The following is a 20,283-nucleotide window of genomic DNA, read 5'->3' as shown; positions in this document are numbered from 1 at the left end:
TTTTTCCTTACCCTTTGCAATTTGCAGTGAACCATGCATCATTCTGAAGCTGCACAATTTTAAATAGTTTTGTAGTTCACTTTAACACACAATGTTGTCATATAAAATTTTGTTTTAAAAAATGATCAGTAATGAAGGTAACTACACTTGATGAAACATAAATCACTGGGGAAGAATAGAACAAATTTTTGCATATTTATATATACCATGATTATACTTAAACTTTAAATTTTCGGGTGTTCAATGAAGTAATTTTTCTTTCATATTGCACTTAGTCATTTTCTTACATTTCTGTCATGTACTTTTAATGTAAACAACTTTCATTATAAACTGCTACAATTTATAATGCTAATTCTTTGTCCCATTTAAAACTGCATAAATTTAGGCTTGTTAATATATCCAAAATTCTACTATTGTGATACATCTTTTACATTGACATTTGAAACACATACACATACACACTTATCCACAAAACACCCACACTGACACCCACACATATCAGAAAGCAAAGGTCAACTTTATCAAACATCAAAATTTTATCTACTATTTTTAAAAACTGCTGAAAATTTTCAAAAAATGCATGGAACTCTTAAGAAGTGACAGTCTAGATTAGGATTATGAAGTAGGCAAAAATGTAAGGGTACAGAAAGCAAAATATGTTGGCAGGTGAAGTAGGAGGACTTTATTTATTCTCACTCTTTTTTTTCCAGAAAAATGATTATTATCCAGATAGTTCTTCAAAATCCACTAAAATAAATAAATAGGAATAACAAGAGTTTATTAATTGGTCTATGATCATTAAACAAAACCATTACTAAAAATATCATTACTATACTATACTACTAATAAACAATTTATAACTACTATAACTTTTGTGGGGCAATGCAGAGGAATTTTCACTTTCACTCTTCACTTTCATGCATTGGAGAAGCAAATGGCAACCCACTCCAGTGTTCTTGCCTAGAGAATACCAGGGATGGGGGAGCCTGGTGGGCTGCCGTCTATGGGGTCGCACAGAGTCGGACACGACTGAAGCGACTTAGCAGCAGCAGTAGCAGCAGCAGAGGAATTTTAAGGTTTATATGAAAAATAACTTTCTATTATTTTTATGTAAATATTGTTTACCTAGACAAAACACTGAAGACTAATTGTTTCCCAAAAAGGAAGTTAACTTTAAAGCATGCATAATTATTATTGTATTGGTTTTACCATATATCAAAATGAATCTGCCACAGGTATACATGTGTTCTCCAGGAAGAATTTATAATTATTATTGATACCACTACAAAAACATATTTCCTATGTTTGTTAAAGAAGAAAAAAACCCAAAAACTCCCTAAATAAGCTCCTAACTGGAATTGCTACAAATATATCAGAACATGTTGTCTTTATCTATTTCCAGAAAACATTAAAACACAGCCTTCAACAAGCTGTTCTCATTTATAATACAGTGCATTTGTAGTGCTGGCAAATGGGAAATCCCAGAATGGGTGAATAAACAGGAAGCTTCAGCTAGCGTTAACAATCCCACAGATCCCTGTTTGTAAAGAAATGGCCTTTGCAAGAACATGCACAAATGTGCAGTGTCATATTTAGTAGAAAACTCGTGAATTTTTTTCTTAATTCATTTAGTAAACATATTTTTTCATATACCTAAACAAAGTCACAAGCTTGTGACTTTGGACATGTTTATGAAGACCATATATATTTATGTATGTGTGTGTGGGTGCGTGTGTCTGCATGTATGCATGCTAAGTCACTTCAGTCATGTTCAACTCTTTGTGACCCTATGGACTGAGGCTGCCAAGCTCCTCTATCCACGGGATTCTCCAGGCAAGAATACTAGAGTGGGTTGCCATGCCCTCCTCTATGGGATCTTCCCAACCCAGGGATCCAACTCGTGTCTCCTGCAGTTCCTGCATTGGATTCTTTACCGCTGAACCACCAGGGAAGGCCATGTGTGTATATGTGTGTGTGTGTGTGCGCATTATATATGTATACAAGTATATATAATATGTATATATTTATGTATACATATACATATTGTATATGTATATGTGTATGTATGACTATATTTACATGGTTATACATAATTAGGTATGCATGCAGACACAAATACTGTATTCTATGTACATATGTATCATACACCTATGATTTAACAGCAGATGTTAGGACTTGTGTACCAAGTTCTTTAATTGCAGAAACCATCAGCATGACATGAATTGGAGAGAAACTATGTTAGATAGGGTGGTCCACTACCACTTAGGGATCGTTAGATTTAACAGTCTTTATGAATATCAGAAAGTATTTACAGTAGCAAATGTCACTACTCCTTAACATGTTGGAATGCAATTCTTCTCTGTAATTCTATAACTACCTTAACACAAAACAGTGAGGTCCAGTAGCAGTTAAACTGTGACTTGTTTAAAATACATTTTAAAAATACAAAATAAAACAACTCTGTATTTCATAATGATGACTAACAGGTTGTAGACATATTCAAAACATGTCAAAATAATGTAAGCTATCCTTTGAGAACATATAACGCTTCCTGGAATGCTCTTTTAAAGCTTTGTTAATGGTTTTACATGATCTGAAGTAAGTCTCGTGGCAGCAGTTTATTTGGGAGCACAACTCAATCTTCATGAAAAATTCCTAAACTGATAAGCACCTCTTTAATTATAACCATAGACTCAAATATTATTTTAATTGCTTCTATCCCTTACAGTCAGTTTCCATGCATTTTTGCTACAGTGAGAGAATGTTTTACTTCACAAATCAAATTTGGTCATGTAAGCAAAATAGTCATGAATAAAATCAGTCCAGTAGAATTTAACTTTATATTATACAATCCTGACATTATGTTAGTATAACTCCTGTAGGTATATACAACAAGTAGAAAAATAAAATTCCCCTAGAAACAAGTAAGCCAACACAGAAATATCTTTTGCTTAATATCACACAGTGTAAAGTGCTTTAAAAATGCTCTAAGATCATAGCAACCATAAATTCTAACTATAGGTGGACATTTATGTGGAGATAAAGGCAAATGCTTTGGGTATAGACAAAGAACTCAGCAGTATATAATATATTAAATTTCTAAAAGTTTATGAAGGAAAGTAAAATTTAGAAAATACAAAGCTTCTCTTAGCTTTCAAGCAACAGAAAAAGTCCTTCAGAGGGGTGTGATGTAGGTGAAGAAATGGCATCCTTTTTGTATTCTCAGCCTAATAAATTAGTCTTAAATATGAAAAAATCATTACCTAAAAGGAGGAGGTAACATATTGTTTCATGTAATTTATTTAAAAAGATAGAATTCAAATGATGCTTTGTTACAACAACTAGATTTATGATTGTGAGCATTTGAGTACCTATAAAAGCACAAGGGGAAGATGGATTTATTTGGGATTTCCCACACATGCAAAATTACAGAAGTGAAAGACAACCACTTGCCCAGGGGGGGTGATTCAGCCTCAGTTAGTACTGGTACTGCTTCAGCCAATGGAAGAAACAGATGTTCTTTTAAAGTTATGTATAAATCATCTTTTTTGAAACTAGAAATTTATCATTGGTATAGTTTATATAATCTGAGATGTAATGTTTGAGGAATTGGAAAGAGACTAAAAACATAGTTCTCCCTTCAACTGTAGAAGCTGCTGACTTGCAAATCTCTTGCCTTAAGGTTTACTGATGATCAATAGTGAGAAAATAAGAAAATAGAGAATTTCTGAGCCAGAACCAATGAGGTTTTTTTGCTCTCCCATAATCTCTGTAGCGGAGAAGGCAATGGCACCCCACTCCAGTAGTCTTGCCTGGAAAATCCCATGGATGGAGGAGCCTAGTAGGCTGCAGTCCATGGGGTCGCTGAGGGTCAAACAGGACTGAGCGACTTCACTTTCACTTTTCACTTTCATGCATTGGAGAAGGAAATGGCAACCCACTCCACTGTTCTTGCCTGGAGAATTCCAGGGATGGGGAGCCTGGTGGGCTGCCGTCTATGGGTTCACACAGAGTCGGATACGACTGAAGTGATTTAGCAGCATAATCTCTGTAACTCTGTAATTATGTAATCTCCATAATCTCTGTAGTCCACGGGGTCTCAAAGAGTTAGACACAACTGAGCAACTGAACTGAACTGATAAAAAATCATTACCTAAAAGGAGGAGGTAAAATATTGTTTCATGTAATTGATTTAAAAGATAGAATTCAAAAAATGCTTTGTTACAACAACTAGGATTTCCTGTGAATTCTTTTTAAAGAAAATTAAAAAAAAAAGAAGTTCAGAACAAAATTTAAGTTTTTAGAATTGGGGTATAAAAAACATACAAACAAAACAAAATAGGAAAACGGCAGCAAAACTTTGAGCAATATGACGATGAATAAAATTACTTGGAAACTCAATAATACATAGAAACATTTAAGCAGAAAGTAAAGAGCAAATGGCTCACAGAATTGGGATTAATTTAACTAAAATGATCCTCTTCCCTGGTGGTTTAGACGGCAAAGAATCTACCTGCCATGCAGGACACCCAGGTTTAATCCTTGTGATAGGAAGATAGCCTGGAGAAGGAAATGGCAACCTACTTCAGTGTTCTTACCTGGAGAATTCCATGGACACTGGAGCCTGGCTGCCTACAGTCCATGGGATCACAAAGAGTCAGACAGGACTGAGTGATTAACACACACTTCTAATAAAAATGAATTTGATTGCCAGTATGGGGGCAGGAGGAGAAGGGGACGACAGAGGATGAGATGGCTGGATGGTATCACTGACTCGATGGACGTGAGTTTGAGTGAACTCTGGGAGTTGGTGATGGACAGGGAGGCCTGGCATGCTGCAATTTATGGGGTCGCAAAGAGTCGGACACAACTGAGTGACTGAACTGAACTGACTGATGGATGTACAACATTATGAGAAACCTAATTCCATTGTTTCTACTCTGTTATATTAATAACTGCCTTTAAGTAAGTTAGTGATAGAAATGATATGTGTTAGCTCACTCGGCCGGAGAAGGCGATGGCACTCCACTCCAGTACTCTTGCCTGGAAAATCCCATGGGCGGAGGAGCCTGGTAGGCTGCAGTCCATGGGGTCGCTTTCACTTTTCATTTTCATGCATTGGAGAAGGCAATGGCAACCCACTCCAGTGTTCTTGCCTGGAGAATCCTGAGGACGGGGCAGCTTGGTGGGCTGCCGTCTTTGGGGTCGCACAGAGTCGGACATGACTGAAGCAACTTAGCAACAGCAGCAGCAGCAGCAGCAGCAGCTCACTCGGCACTGAATATTTTTCATTTGTAGAATTAGGCTGGATTTTACAACAAAATCATTGATAAGTATATGAGGTATGATGTTGAATTAATTCTGAGCTAACATTTCCATTCTAAAGGAGATCAGTCCTGGGTGTTCTTTGGAAGGACTGATGCTAAAGTTGAAACTCCAATACTTTGGCCACCTCATGCAAGGAGTTGACTCATTGGAAAAGACTCTGATGCTGGGAGGGATTGGGGGCAGGAGGAGAAGGGGATGACAGAGGATGAGATGGCTGGATGGCATCACCGACTCGATGCACATGAGTCTGGGTGAATTCCGGGAGTTGGTGATGGACAGGGAGGCCTGGCGTGCTGCAATTGATGGGGTCGCAAAGAGTCGGACATGACTGAGCGACTGAATTGAACTGAACTGAACTGAACATTTTCACTGATAAAAATATTGGTACAAATAATTTCATTTGAAAATACAAAATCACCTGAATGATCAAAAGGGACTATAATTTCCTTATTGTATAACATATAAGTCACATTTTAGAATGAGTACCAATTTTTTACTTAAAAATATACTTTTCAATATCAATAATGATAAAATGATTTAAGTCAGAAGTTACTCTAAATTACTTATTAGTTGATACATTTCACTCAATAACATGCAACCCAGAAATAACCTTAGTAAACAAACTGTTAGGATGAAGAAGTGACATCTGTATACAGTCACTATTGCAAAATGTATTACTGTGATGATTTATCATTCAAATTTCCTATTATATCTACCTAACAAAGCACAAAGAAAGATTATTATGCAAGCTATGTAAAAAGCCTTCCTTCTTTAATGAAAAACTGAATGTCCCAAATAAAACTCTACATGAGCACATAAGCTGGGGCATATGTATTTTTATTATTGTTCATCCATTAAGTCAGGTCTGACTCTGTGCCCTCATGGAATACAGCACGACAAGCTTCCCTGTGCTTCACTGTTTCCCAGAGTTGTGCTCAAACTCAGTGCTGGTGGTACCATCCAACCATATCCTCTGCCACCCTCTTCTTCTCCTGCTTTCAATCTTTCCCAGCATCAGGGTCTCTTCCAATGAGTCAGTTCTTTGCATCAGATGGCCAAAGTATAGGATTTGACTTCAGAACCAGTTCTTTCAATAAATATTCAGGATTGATTTCCTTTATGACTGACTGACTGGTTTGATCTCCTTACCTTCCAAGAGTACCTTCCAAGGGACTCTCAAGAGTCTTCCCCAGCACCACAATTTGAAGGCATCAATTTTTTGGTGCACAGCCTTCTTTACGTTCCAATTTACAATCTGTTCATGACTGCTGGAAAAAGCAAAGCTTTGACTATACAAACCTTTGTAGGCAAAGTGATGTCTCTGCCTTTTAATATGCTGTCTAGTTTTGTCATAGCTTTTCTTCCAAGAAGCACATGTCTTTTTATTTGTGACTGCTATTACTTTCACTTTTTTAAGATTGAATTTTATTTTATCTTGAAGTTTGTTCATAGTCTCTATAGTAATAATAGAATAACACAATTTTCATAGCACTGTAATTACTATAGGATGCCAAGAGTTGGACTATGATATAGAGGACAATATAAAATGTCCTTTATTTTATATGCAATTAAAATTTTAAATTTGGTCCCTTAATTACATAGTAGTGGTATATGAACTACATACACCTACTATCTATAAGTTATTGGCAAATAAGATTATTATGAAATTCAGCATTAACATAAAACAGCAGTTTATTTTATGAAAATTGCAAGGAAATATTACTGCTAGTATGGATATAAGTAGAACACAAAAAGAATATTAAATAGATCAAATATAGTAGCTAATGCTTGGAGGTGGTGGTTTACTCGCTAAGTCATGTCTGACTCTTATGACCCCATGGACTATAGCCTGCCAGGCTTCTCTGTCCATAGGATTTTCCAGGAAAGAATACTGGAGTTGATAGCCATTTCCTTCTCTGACCCAGGAATCGTCCCGACCCAGGAATCAAACCCAGGTCTCCTGCATTGCAGGCAGATTCTTTACTGACTGAGCTATGAGGGAAGCTAATGCTTATTGTATTCAATTATTTATGAAGTAATGTAATGCAATAATGAGACCTATGTTTCTTTTGAAAGTTTCATATTTCTTACTCCAAATCAAGAAATGTCAACTGCTAGAACTGGTGGAAGTGTGTGAAAGCCCTTTAAAATAATTGAAAATGATCAATACTTTTTTTCCCTAGGACAAAAAATTGAAAAGCAAACAAGTTAAGTGATATGACAATGGTCATACAGCTGGTGACACAGATGAGAGTAGATTGTAGTGTCTAAACTTTTAGTTCAAAATTTTATTACATTTTGGTGTTCCTCATAGACAGCCTTCCCAACACTGAAGTAAATTTGCCTTATGATAGCAAGAATACTGAATCCTAAACAAAAATTGTAGGACTACTAGTGATAGTCTATTAGGCAATGTGATTTCCTCTTGAAAGTCATCACAAAATACATTTGCATGTGTACTTATTAGAGAGAGAGTAAAAGAGGGACAGGGAGAGAAGCATTTTGGAGAAAAAAGGTACTGGTGGAGATGAGAGTTTTGTATTACTCTCTCCATATTATTTATTTCTTGATCTTTACAAATTCTAGGAACAAAATTTTCAAAACCAAACTACAATTTTAAAACTACAGCTACAAAACTCTGAAACAATCGTTATTTTTATTTGTCAATTTTTTAATATAAAAATATATTATTTTTAAAAAATATCTCTGTTAGCTATACTGAATACATAACTGAATCTTAATGAATATATGTTGTTTTATTAATGTCTGAATAAGTCTTCACTACTAAAATTAACTGCCAGAGAGTCCTGACTGTGTTTTTAGCTTCTGTCACTTTCCGAGATACATAAATTTAACATTATAGGGTGAAAGTCCACATGCTTAGAGGTAGCATCATGTAATGGCACAAACCTAGAGCCAGAGACTAGGTTCTACTTCTATATGTTATTAATGACTTCTAGGGAGTTGGGCTAGTTTTTTACTTTGCCTGAGCCTGTTATTTCTTCTGTAAAACAACTGTAGTATCAAGAACTGTCAAAGGTCAGAGATTTTATCCTACTTGTAAGTTAATATGTCAGCATTCCACACTTAAGACTGACAGTAGACTCTTGGATCAGAGACAAGAACTTTATTACTCAATACAAGCTTCAGATTCTCATCAATTCCCTTCCATCCCAAGAAACAAGGTGGTGATGCTGAATGACTTAGATGGATACTATAAAGTAGGCTTATGTTACAGTGGAGGATTTCTGAATTTAGAAAAAAACCAATTCTATAAGAGGGTTTCAGCAAGCCTCTTCAACACTTTCTCCAGAGGGAGATCTTATTTTGATTAAAGTAAACTCAAAACAATCCATTTTTTGCCATGGAGGAAGATAACATCTCTTTCTTCTAAGTCTGCTTGCTTCGGAAACATCCTTGAAAAGATAGTCAAGGACAAAAGTTGTCACACAATGTATAAAAACACCATGGAAAATTGCCTCCCAACAGGTAATAACACCATCCCTGTGAGCCAGTCTATATGAATATTAGCACTCACAAATGTAAAAATTGAAATTTGTTATATGTTATTAGTTATTACCACTAGAAATTTTCTAAAAATATTTAGCTTTTGTATAATGAAATGTTGAAGATTCAAAACTTATTAAGTTGGCATTATAGTCTAATTTGTTAAGTAACTCCCAATAAGGCTTGCCACTTTACACATATGCATTTTATATGTAAAATAAACTAACAAAGAAGCAGCCAACAGTCTTTAGTGCCCCCAAGTCTTTGATAAAACATCCTTGGAAAGACACACAGTTCATCACAATCAGAGAATATTTAACTCACAATGTTTCTCTTTCTAAAACTAAAGGGAAATAAATGCAAACATATATTTACAATCATATACCATTCCTTCCAAAATCTAAACAAGAAAGTGGAAGTAAACAACATTATTTCTAACTGGTTAAAAGAAAACAAAACACAAAATAAAATCACTGATAAACATTAATTAGAAAAGTATTTTAGGAAGAAAGTAAATGGTATGAGAACATATATTCAAAAGAATATTAATAACTTCATTTAAAGGTACTGACCTTCCACAGGCTTACCCTCTGAGCCACCAGGGAAGCCCAGAGAATCTTAAAGAACTACTTAATCTAAACTTTGAATTATCTGGATAAAAATCTTATCTCCCGTTGATGATCACATTAAGTAAAGCATGAAATATTTCTCATTAGCTACAGGATATAGGTCGTTAAAAGCTCAAAGAGTGTAGAAACATAAGCTAAGGTTGCATTACACAATATAATCACATTGGATCATGATAAAGCATTACATTAAGATTTTGCGATTGTGTTAAATCACTTTAAGACTAACACATATTCACAAGAACAGGTGCAAAACATTTGGGCAATCAAGACAAAAAATATTAAAGTACGCCAATAAATCATGAAATCTGTATATCTGAAAAATAAATCACTGCCCCACGTGTGAAGGATAATAAACAGAGGTGCCACAGCATAAACATAACTCACAGTAATAATTTGAAATTGAAATAATAATAGAAAATATTCATAAATTGCATGAAATGATTTTTATACTATAAATACTTATGGAAGCCATTTAAAAGTGACCATTCACGCTAAATGAAATCATTTCAGAAATTCTATACATTTTTAAGTAAAGTCATTTTACAAAATGCAACAAACATTTTCTATTAAATTGCTCTGGTTTAAGAATACTTAACCCTTTTATTTTTTTTTTTTTTTTGACATTTTATTTTATTTATTTTTTTTTTTAATTTTATTTTATTTTTAAACTTTACATAATTGTATTAGTTTTGCCAAATATCAAAATGAATCCACCACAGGTATACATGTGTTCCCCATCCTGAACCCTCCTCCCTCCTCCCTCCCCATACCATCCCTCTGGGTCGTCCCAGTGCACTAGCCCCAATGATATTGTTAAATTTCTTGAATAAGGCTAAAATTTCTGAAGCCATATTTATATTGTTTGATACATATTTAGTCACTTGAGAAAAATGCCTTTGTTTTTCTATATTTAGTCATGCTAACAGCAGTACATCCTAGAGCAAAAAAGAATAAATCACATTCAGTCAACATTTAAGTTATTTATTAATAGGTACACAATTTTGTTAATTGCTTTATATACCAAAATCAGTGAAAGTGAATCACAAACAGTGACTGAGAAAGAAACATACAGCAAAGACTTTTGGCCAAGTAGGGATAATGACAAGTGATATGAAAGTTAAGGGGGAAGAGTTTCCTAAGAGATCAAAGTAATAAAATGCTGCAGCGTAGGCAAGCAGGAAGGCATCTGAAGGTCCAATTTATTTCCAGGGTTTGGAGTAGAATCAAATTGCCAGGTTTAAGAGAATGAATGAAAATGAATGGAAATAAATAATGTTGATTACTCTCTCAGTTAATGGCATATCTATTCCACTTGTAATTGTTCAGAAGAAATAGCTTAGAGTCATCCTTCATTCCTTTTTGTTTTTTTTTTGCTCTGATACTTCATATCCCATTTATCAGAAAATACTGCTAACTCTGCCTTCAAAATATATTGAGAATATAACCCCTTTCACTGAGTTGTTAGTACCCGAACCAATTCACCATTACCTCTTGCTGGGATTATGACAATAGTCTGAAATTTGGTATCCTGCTTAGACAGTTTCACACCTAGTCTCTTCTTAATCCTATTGCCATAATGGTCCTGTTAAAACCATAGCGCCGTTATGGGAAGCCCTCTGCTTAAACTCCCTAATATGGAGTATTAGGAGTATTAGTAATGAGGAGCATCACTTCATTTTGAAATGTAGTACACTTTTGAAATGACACTTCTTTAATTAATATGATATCACTATTCATGAACTTTACTATTAACACAGGGCAGCTTATAACTCCAGTGAGTGAAAAGAGAAATCACCAAATCTCAGCTGATTTTATAGCAATCAAGAACAAAAATAACATGTATAATATATTCTAAAAGACAGTTGCCACCTTCTATTTAAGGCACTTATGCTGTAAAATTAAAAGATGATTATTTTAAAATTTGAAACAGAATCTAAAGTGTATAGTGCAAGGGCCAGAGGATTTCAAAGATCTATTGGTGAAGTAAAAACTAGCCAATAGTGGAAGGGAGCTAAAATTTTTTCTTTTACTAAACAGTCATGAAGGCGTCTTCAAGTTGTCTTTGAGATTTTATTTATTTGAATCGGAAAAGATATCTGTTCAGCTAATTTTAAGATTTCTTGAAAAACTACAAGACTTTTTAAAAATAGCTTTAACAATACATACATATCATTCTTTTAAAATTAAAAAATTAGTTTGCCACAACTATATTCATCTACAAATAAAGACTCATAGACAGAGTTATTAATCAATCCATACTTTTAAATTAACTAGCTTGTCACTTTTGCAGATATGCAGGAAAAAATCCATCATAAATTTGATTAGCTTTAAATATATAGCTCCTACAGTCTAAATTACTACTTGGAAGCCAAATCTTTTGATATGAATTAATAAATACAAAATTCTTTTCATATCTGAAAAATGTACCTTTTGATGTTAAATTGTGCTTTCATAGTGAGAATAAAAATGTAATGAGAAATGCTTTTTTCCCATAAAAATTTATTCTTTCAAGGAGGTAAGCTAATGAGACAAAACAAAGTAAAAATTTTTTATACTATATAGTAAAATACTATTTTCCAGCTTTTTTGAGATATAATTGTCACATACCATTGTGTAAGTTTAAGGGGTCCTACATGTTGATTTGATACAGTTATATAAATCAAAATGTGTACAACCACAGAAGTAGTTAACACCACTATCTCTACCATATCTCATATCTACCATTTCTTTTTTGGTGGTGAGAATATTTAAGATGCCAAAAGGCGAAAAAAAAAAAAAAGAGCAAAAGTGGAATAAGGAACAAATAAGACAAAAAAAAAGCAAGATCATAGACCTAAATGTAATATACTGATAATCAAACTAAATGGAAAATGTTCTCAACATCCCAGTTAAAAGGCAGAGATTGTCAAACTGGATTACAAAAAGCAAGAACCTATTCTATATAGCCAGAAATACACCATAAATATAAAGGCATAAATAAGTTAAAATTCAAAGATGGGCTAACATACTCTACACAAGACTAATCAGAAGGAAGTTGGGATCATTATACAAATAACAGAACAACAACAACAACAACAAAAAAAACCCTTACTTCAGAGCAAAGAATATACCAGAGATAAAGAAGGTGTGTTCATAATTATAAGATGTAAATAATTCAAGAGGACAAAACCCTAAATTAATTTCACCTAATAAAAAGTTTCAAAATATATAAAGTCATGCTCTAAAACTGAAAGAATAAATGGCAAATCCACAGTTAAAGTTAAAGGTTTCTTAAGTATCTATTAATAATAATAGAATAAGAAAAAGCATCTTTTATGATATGAAACACTTTAACACCATCAATGAACTTATTGTAATTTTACGTTTATAGAATACTCTACCAGACACAGCACGGTATACATTCTCTTCAAGTGCACGTGAAATATGTATCAAGATAGGCTTTATTATGGCTCATAAAAAATTGTCTCAATAGATAAAATTCAAGTCTTAGTATGTTCTCTTTCCACAGTGAAATTAAATTGCAATTAAAAAAAATAAATACCTTTTGGCTCTCTGAGCGGCACCATGGCGATCGACAAGAACAAGCGCCTTACGAAAGGAGGCAAAAAGGGAGCCAAAAAGAAAGTGGTTGACCCATTTTCTAAAAAAGACTGGTATGATGTGAAAGCACCAGCTATGTTCAATATAAGGAATATTGGGAAAACATTGGTCACGAGAACTCAAGGAACCAAAATCACATCTGATGGCCTCAAAGGTCATGTTTTTGAAGTGAGTCTTGCTGATCTGCAGAATGGTGAAGTAGCATTTAGAAAATTCAAGCTAATTACTGAGGATGTTCAGGGCAAAACCTGCCTAATTTTCATGGTATGGATCTTATCCCGTGACAAAATGTGCTCCATGGTCAAAAAATGGCAGACCATGATTGAAGCCCACGTTGATGTCAAGACGACCGATGGTTACTTGCTTCGTCTGTTCTGTGTGGGTTTTACTAAAAAGCGCGACAGTCAGATTCGGAAGACCTCTTACGCCCAGCACCAGCAGGTGCACCAGATGATGGAAATCATGACCCCAGAGGTGCAGACAATGATTTGAAAGAGGTGGTCAATAAATTGATTCCAGATAGCATTGGAAAAGACATAGAAAAGGCTTGCCAATCTATTTATCCACTCCATGATGTCTTCGTTAGAAATGCTGAAGAAGCCCAAATTTGAATTGGGAAAACTCATGGAGCTACATGGTGAAGGTAGTAGTTCTGGAAAAGCTACTGGGGATGAGACAGGTGCTAAAGTTGAACGAGCTGATGGACACAAGCCACCAGTCCAAGAATCAGTTTAAAATGCAGACTTAATGGTGACAAATAAAAGATCTTATTTGTGGTAAAATAAATAAATAAATAAAATTTCCTGGAAATGTCCCCAAACTGGAACTAGATAAAATACTTCTAGATAACTCATGAGTCAAAAAAAGAAAAATAAGAAATTTGTGGCATGTTGTTGAACAGTATTCAGGGGAATTTTATAGCACTATATGCCTAGATGGGTTTCCTTGGTGGCTCAGCTGGTAAAGAATCCACCTGCAATGCAGAAGACCCCAGTTTCATTCCTGGGTTAAGAAGATCTGCTGGAGAAGGGATAGGCTACCCACTCAAGTATTCTTGGGCTTTCCTGGTAACTCCAGCTGGTAAAGAATCTGCCTGCAATGTGGGAGATCTGGGTTTGATCCCTCAGTTGGGAATATTCCCTGGAGAAGGGACAAGCTACCCATTCCAGGATTTTAGCCTGGAGAATTCCACGGACTGTATAGTCCATGAGGTCTCAAAGAGTCGGAGATGACTGAGTGACTTTCACTTTCACTTTCATAGGCCTACATTGGAAGTAAAACAGGTCTCAATTCAGTAACGTCAGCCTTTCTCTTAAGAAATTTTAGAAGAAGGGAAAGACACAATCTTTTATTGTAAATATACACCAGGAAATTCAGATTATTCTTAATATGAAATAAAACATAACATTAAAGAAAACAGAAATATAAGCTCTAGTCTTTTTTTTTCCAATTCCTTTTTTCATTGCAATTGAGTTTTGAGAGATTTTTCTGATGTTTATTTCTGATCATAAACATTTGATATTGATAAATTATTTAACATGTGACCTAAATTCAAATTTTATTTAAATATGTATTGGCAAAAAAGAATACTCAAAACTTAACATCCTAAACACACATGCACAAACAAACATCCATACACACACAGTGTGACATAAGCAATTCTTAAGGCTCCAGATGCACAGGCACCACGTCCCTTGCTATAGTATTAAGAATTTTAGCCAATGATGTGAACAAATTCTAAGACTTAAGTATGTGATGAAGCACATTAGACAATAAAGCAACCCTAGCTGATGTGGAGTTCTTTCTTATTACAAAAATATAAAATACTAAATTACATTTTATAAATTGACTTAGAAATATTCATGTTTTTGAAGTTCCAAAAATTAGATATAAATGAGAGAATTACATGATGCCAGAAACAGAATTTAAAGCTAGATTTTTACAACTGAAGTATAGCTGATACACAATATTAATTTATGGCATACATCTTATGATCCCAATATTTTTATAGGTTGTACTTAATATATAATTATAAAATAATGCCTATATTTCCTTGTGTTATACAATATATCCTTGTTGCTTATCTATCTTATACATAGTAGGTTGTATCTCTGAGTCCCACACTCCCACCTTGTGAGACTGGGCATCCTTGCCTCATTCCTGATTTTAGAGGAAAAAACTGAGAAGCGTTTTAACTGTGGCTTTGTCATAAATGGCATTTATTATGTTGAGATATGTTTCCTGTATACTTACTTTTATGGGCTAATTCTTTTAAATCACAAATTGGATGTTGAGTTTTGTCAAATGCTTTTTCTGCATTTATTGAGATAATTATATGATTTATTTAATTTTTTTTTATTGAAGCACTGTTGATTTACAATGTTATACTAGTTTCAGATGTACATCAAACTGATTCATGTATACATGCATCATGATACATGTATATCTATGTTTTCAGACTCTTTTCCTTTATGGGTTACTACAAAATATTGAATATAGTCCCCTGTACTATACAAAAGGTCCTTGCTGGATATCTACTTAATACATAGTAGTGTGTATATGTTAATCCAAAACTCCTAATGTATCCCTCCCTCTGCTTTCCCCTTTGGTAACCATAAGTTTGTTTTCTATGTCTGTGGGTCTATTTCTGTTTTGTATATAAGTTCATTTATATCTTTTTTTTAATTTCACATATAAGCAATATCATATGGAAAATCAAAATATATATAGAGGAACAACAAATGGATTATTACGTGACTTATAAACAACATTAATAAAATATATAAATACAATATAATTTTCAAGCTGCTTAAGGAAAATATCTATGACCCTTGAATTCTAGACCCATCTGAACTGTCACTGAAGAGACCCATTTGAACTTCACTGTCAGCGAAGACATTTTCTGATACAACAGAATGTTCTTCATATATTGTTGCTCAATGTACTTGGGTAGAAAAGAAGGAAATATACAAAATTCAGGAGAAGGGTGTAGGGTGAAAATATCAACAGTAAGCATAAAAATTAATGATTTTAGTAAATCTCAATATGCACCACAATAATTTACAATGGTGAGTTAAAACTATAGAATTAAGACAATATAGAATAACATCAAAGGTTACATGTGAGGAAAATCAATATTTAAGCATTCTGAATCCTGGAATGTTTAGGCGGAGGATAAAGCTACAAACTTTAGTGTATTGTCAAATTGAATATATTTGTAAAAATCCAAAGACAACTATTATAAAAGCAGAAATATAAACAATTTAAAAGTGGTATCATGGGGAAAGGAATATGAATTGCAACCATCAGACTGGATGCACCACCAACAACAAAATAAAATATATCTAAAAGAAGGAAGCAAGGAAGGAAGGAAAGGAGGGAGGGAGGGAGAAACGGAGGAAGAATGAATAAAGAGAAATATCCTGGAAACTATATTCATACAATACTATAAAGCAGATAACACGAATGAACTAGAGCATTATTTTAGACATGAATAAGTCACCAAAATGGCATGTTAGTGGGAAAAAAAGGAAATGATCAAAATATAGATAACGTATGGTAAAATCTCCCATAGGTAAAGAATCTGCCTGCATGTAGGAACCTCAGTAAATGCAAGTTCAATCCTTGGGTCGGGAGAGGGCCATGGCCACGCAGTCCAGTATTCTTGCCTGGAGAATTCCATGAACAGAGGAACCTGGTGGACTATAGTCATGGACTCGCAAAGAACTGAACACAACTGAAGTGACTTAGCATGCATGCATGGTACAATTTATGCTTTTTAAAATATATTAAATGGGTATTATTACTATTATATACAGCATAAAAATGTAGGAGGTATACATACATGCCAACTTCACTTTGCTTATGACATAACTTAAGGTTAGGAGAAAAGAAAATTATGGAGTGAAAAATTCTGAGTTTGATTTATAATATTCTATTTTTCATGTTTTTCTTGCTGTAATATGTTATTCTTTTAAAAATAAAAGATACAAAATAAGCAGCTTGAAGTGTCAGCAGTTGTTATATCTATTTGGGAGGTAGAGTGTTATGTTATTCTTTATACTTTTATTTATTCTTCATTTATTTTTATTTTTTTTAATTTTATTTTATTTTTAAACTTTACAATATTGTATTAGTTTTGCCAAATATTGAAATGAATCTGCCACAGGTATACATTTGTTCCCCATCCTTATTCTTCATTTATTTTTAAACATAAAATATTTTATTCTGAGGCAGTAGAGTTTAAACATTACAAAAGTTTCAAAAGCATGGAAGAAGTTATAAAACAGGAGTATTTATTTTCTTAGACCATATTTATATTACATATTGTAAATAATTTCAATTAAATTATTTCTTTTCCATCTACCATGCCTCCTTTGACAATAGCCAGGTTTGGGCTAAAATTTTCTCTATCCCATTTTGGATGTTTAGTACTGGTAATTATAGCTGATCTTATAACTTTCCTTGTTTTTGGAGTCTAGCCAATAGGTAAGTTTACCACCTCATTGTTGCTTGATATTCTCCAGAAGCATCATATTATTAAATTATGTCCAATAATCAGGAATTAAATGGTCAAATAATTTTGAAAGAGACCTTTAGTTCTAATAAACTGAACCACAGAGAAAAACTGGTTGTGAAGGGAGAATCTGATTTCTGAATCCATGTCACCCTATCAATTCCTCAGCTTCTATTTCTACTTGTGTCTGTATTCTGCACTTCAAATGATTTCAGACAATTTCATATTTATAAAAAAAATAGAAGAGGAAATAATTAAGGAACACTTTTGAGAAATACTAGAAAATTTTCATTTACTGAAAGTTTTTCCATATTTTATATAAAATGTATATTATTGCTTAAAAATAACAAACATGTTCTTGTTTAAGTGATAGATGTCTGAAGTTAATTTTGCTTTCATGAAATTTACATACAATCTGTAGTAAAGGGAAAGAGTTTAATAGCAATATATATTAGAAATAAGTAGAAATTGGGCAAAGACTTAAGTTTAGGGTCAGAATTCTATCTTGATTCCAAAGAGACACTTATATTTTTAATAATTTTTAGAGGCAGATTATAATACATGTATATTTGCTTCAGGAACTCTAGTTTTATACCAAGTAACATGAACAATATAAAAACTGCTTTTTCTTAGACAGTTATTTTGAATATAAATTATAAATTGTCTTTCATGTGAACTAAATTGTTAATTTTTTAATGAAATAATGCATTCAATTTGCTGTATGCAATGAAATACATACAAAATAATAACCAATTATTTCTGGGGCATCATCAATTAGATATATTATTGATAAATATTATGATTAGATAAGAAAGGAAATTTTCACCTTGTCATTCTTTCAGTATAATTTTCCAAGAAAGATATATTTAGATTTGAAAGGAAGTTAAAATTGTTAATTTTTTTCAATAGAGATATCTTGAACATCTAACATGTGCCAGATAATTTTCTGTTTGATATGGCTATAAAGATTAAAGATGTAGACACCACAGTTATACTCACCAACATCATATGAATGCCATGTAATATAATAAGTACTAACACAGAAGTACTCAAAATTCAAAAAACTAAGATCATGGCATCCAGTCCCATCACTTCATGGCATATAGATGGGGAAATAAGTATATGGGATCGCAAAGAGTTAGACACAACCGAGCCAACTAAACAACAGCAACACAGAAGTACGCACAAACTACTTGGGAGCATATTAAATTAAGAATATTATGTTAGAAAAGGGGGACATCCTAGGGAAAAAGACTCATGTGTATAATTCATATGTAATCCATATGGTCAATTCAAGAAACCACAAAGTAGCTCACTAGTACAGAAAGATAGACCATGAATACCAAAGATACAACTGGAAATATATGGACTAATCCACGGACATGGCTTATTTCTGAAATAAGCAAGTTTCTGTACCTATCATGTCTAAGGAATTATAAAATTATAAATGTTAAATTTTATCCAGACATTTTAGTATTGACATGTCATGAATTTACACCAGGGAATTAGATTAAAAGATATAAACATATCACACATTTAATAAAGAAGATTGCACACTCATCCTTATGCATTATCTTGAACTTATTTGGAAGTTGGTTACTAAAATTTAAGTAATTTATTCTCTTATTACAATACACCACAATCAACAGGATTGCTACTAAATTTATTGAGACCTTTTATTGAACTTTATTTTAACAAATCAACAGTAATAATATTGGTCAACAGTGACAGCTTAATTAAAGCAATATATTTTTCTAAGATTTGATTAGTGGAACTCTTTGTTTAAATGATGGTAACTACACCTCTTTGACAAAATCTACAGGCCCTTAATAAATAGTTGTTGTTGTTTTTTTTAAATGAACTTGGAATCATACACACTCCCTTGGGTTGAATTGCCACAAAAGAAGGATTTTCCCTTAATGCAGTGTGTCCCTTGGTTTATGGCTGTCTAGCATGGTAGGGGTTTAGCAAAAATAAATCTCTAGTCAAACAATGACAGTTAGTACAAGTAAAAAACTAGAAGTTTTTACTCAGTGCTATCAAGGTAATAATTAACTATTTATAGCAAAAAGAAAAAGCATGATAATAAAAAAGTCAGAAGTTAATAAAGAAAGGGAATGAAGTAACTGCATGCACACCATACCCATGCAATCATCATAAATATCCTGATAAAGAAGCCGTCTCTTTAACAAAGCAACTCTGTATCAGAGAATGAAACAGCAGAAACTGGAGAGGATCCATAGATCATTTTTCATTCTACTTCATCAGACTCCAACTCCATGCCCTCCTGAACGCAGAGATAATTCATACTTAGATTTCAAAATTTAATGCTTTGTTAGGGAGGTTTCCCTTGGTCAAAGTGTGATTTAAAAAAAAAAAAAAAAGAATTCTACAAAGCAAAAGGTAATTCTGAACCAGAAAGCATGGAAATAAAGATTCACGGTTATGACAAATACTACTGATCTTCCACATAAGTAAGCCAATTTTCATATTTTAAATACAATTTTAGGATACAACGAAATTATTACTACCAAAACAACTGTCCCACAACCAATGTGATGTGAATGATTCAACAGAAAAGATAGTTTTCCACTACCACAATCACTTTAGACAGGCAATAAAATAAGATGAATATTAAACATAATAATCTGATTGACTGATTGAGATAGATAGGGGAAAGAGAGAGAGAAAGGGAGAAAATAC

General features: G+C 33.3%; 1 protein-coding gene and 1 pseudogene across 3 annotated transcripts in view; one reads left to right on the top strand and one right to left on the bottom strand.

Moving 5' to 3' along the window:
* NEGR1 (neuronal growth regulator 1) overlaps nucleotides 1-20,283 on the bottom strand; it is a 1,035,936-nt gene that overhangs the window by 869,375 nt on the left and 146,278 nt on the right. The window lies entirely within an intron of this gene.
* On the top strand, nucleotides 13,014-13,814 carry LOC113889734 (annotated as a pseudogene).

Source organism: Bos indicus x Bos taurus, chromosome 3 (assembly GCF_003369695.1).
Source record: "Bos indicus x Bos taurus breed Angus x Brahman F1 hybrid chromosome 3, Bos_hybrid_MaternalHap_v2.0, whole genome shotgun sequence".
Classification (NCBI taxonomy): Eukaryota; Metazoa; Chordata; class Mammalia; order Artiodactyla; family Bovidae; genus Bos; species Bos indicus x Bos taurus.
Note: the sequence above shows the minus strand (reverse complement) of the source record. Positions and strands in the feature narration are given on the sequence as shown.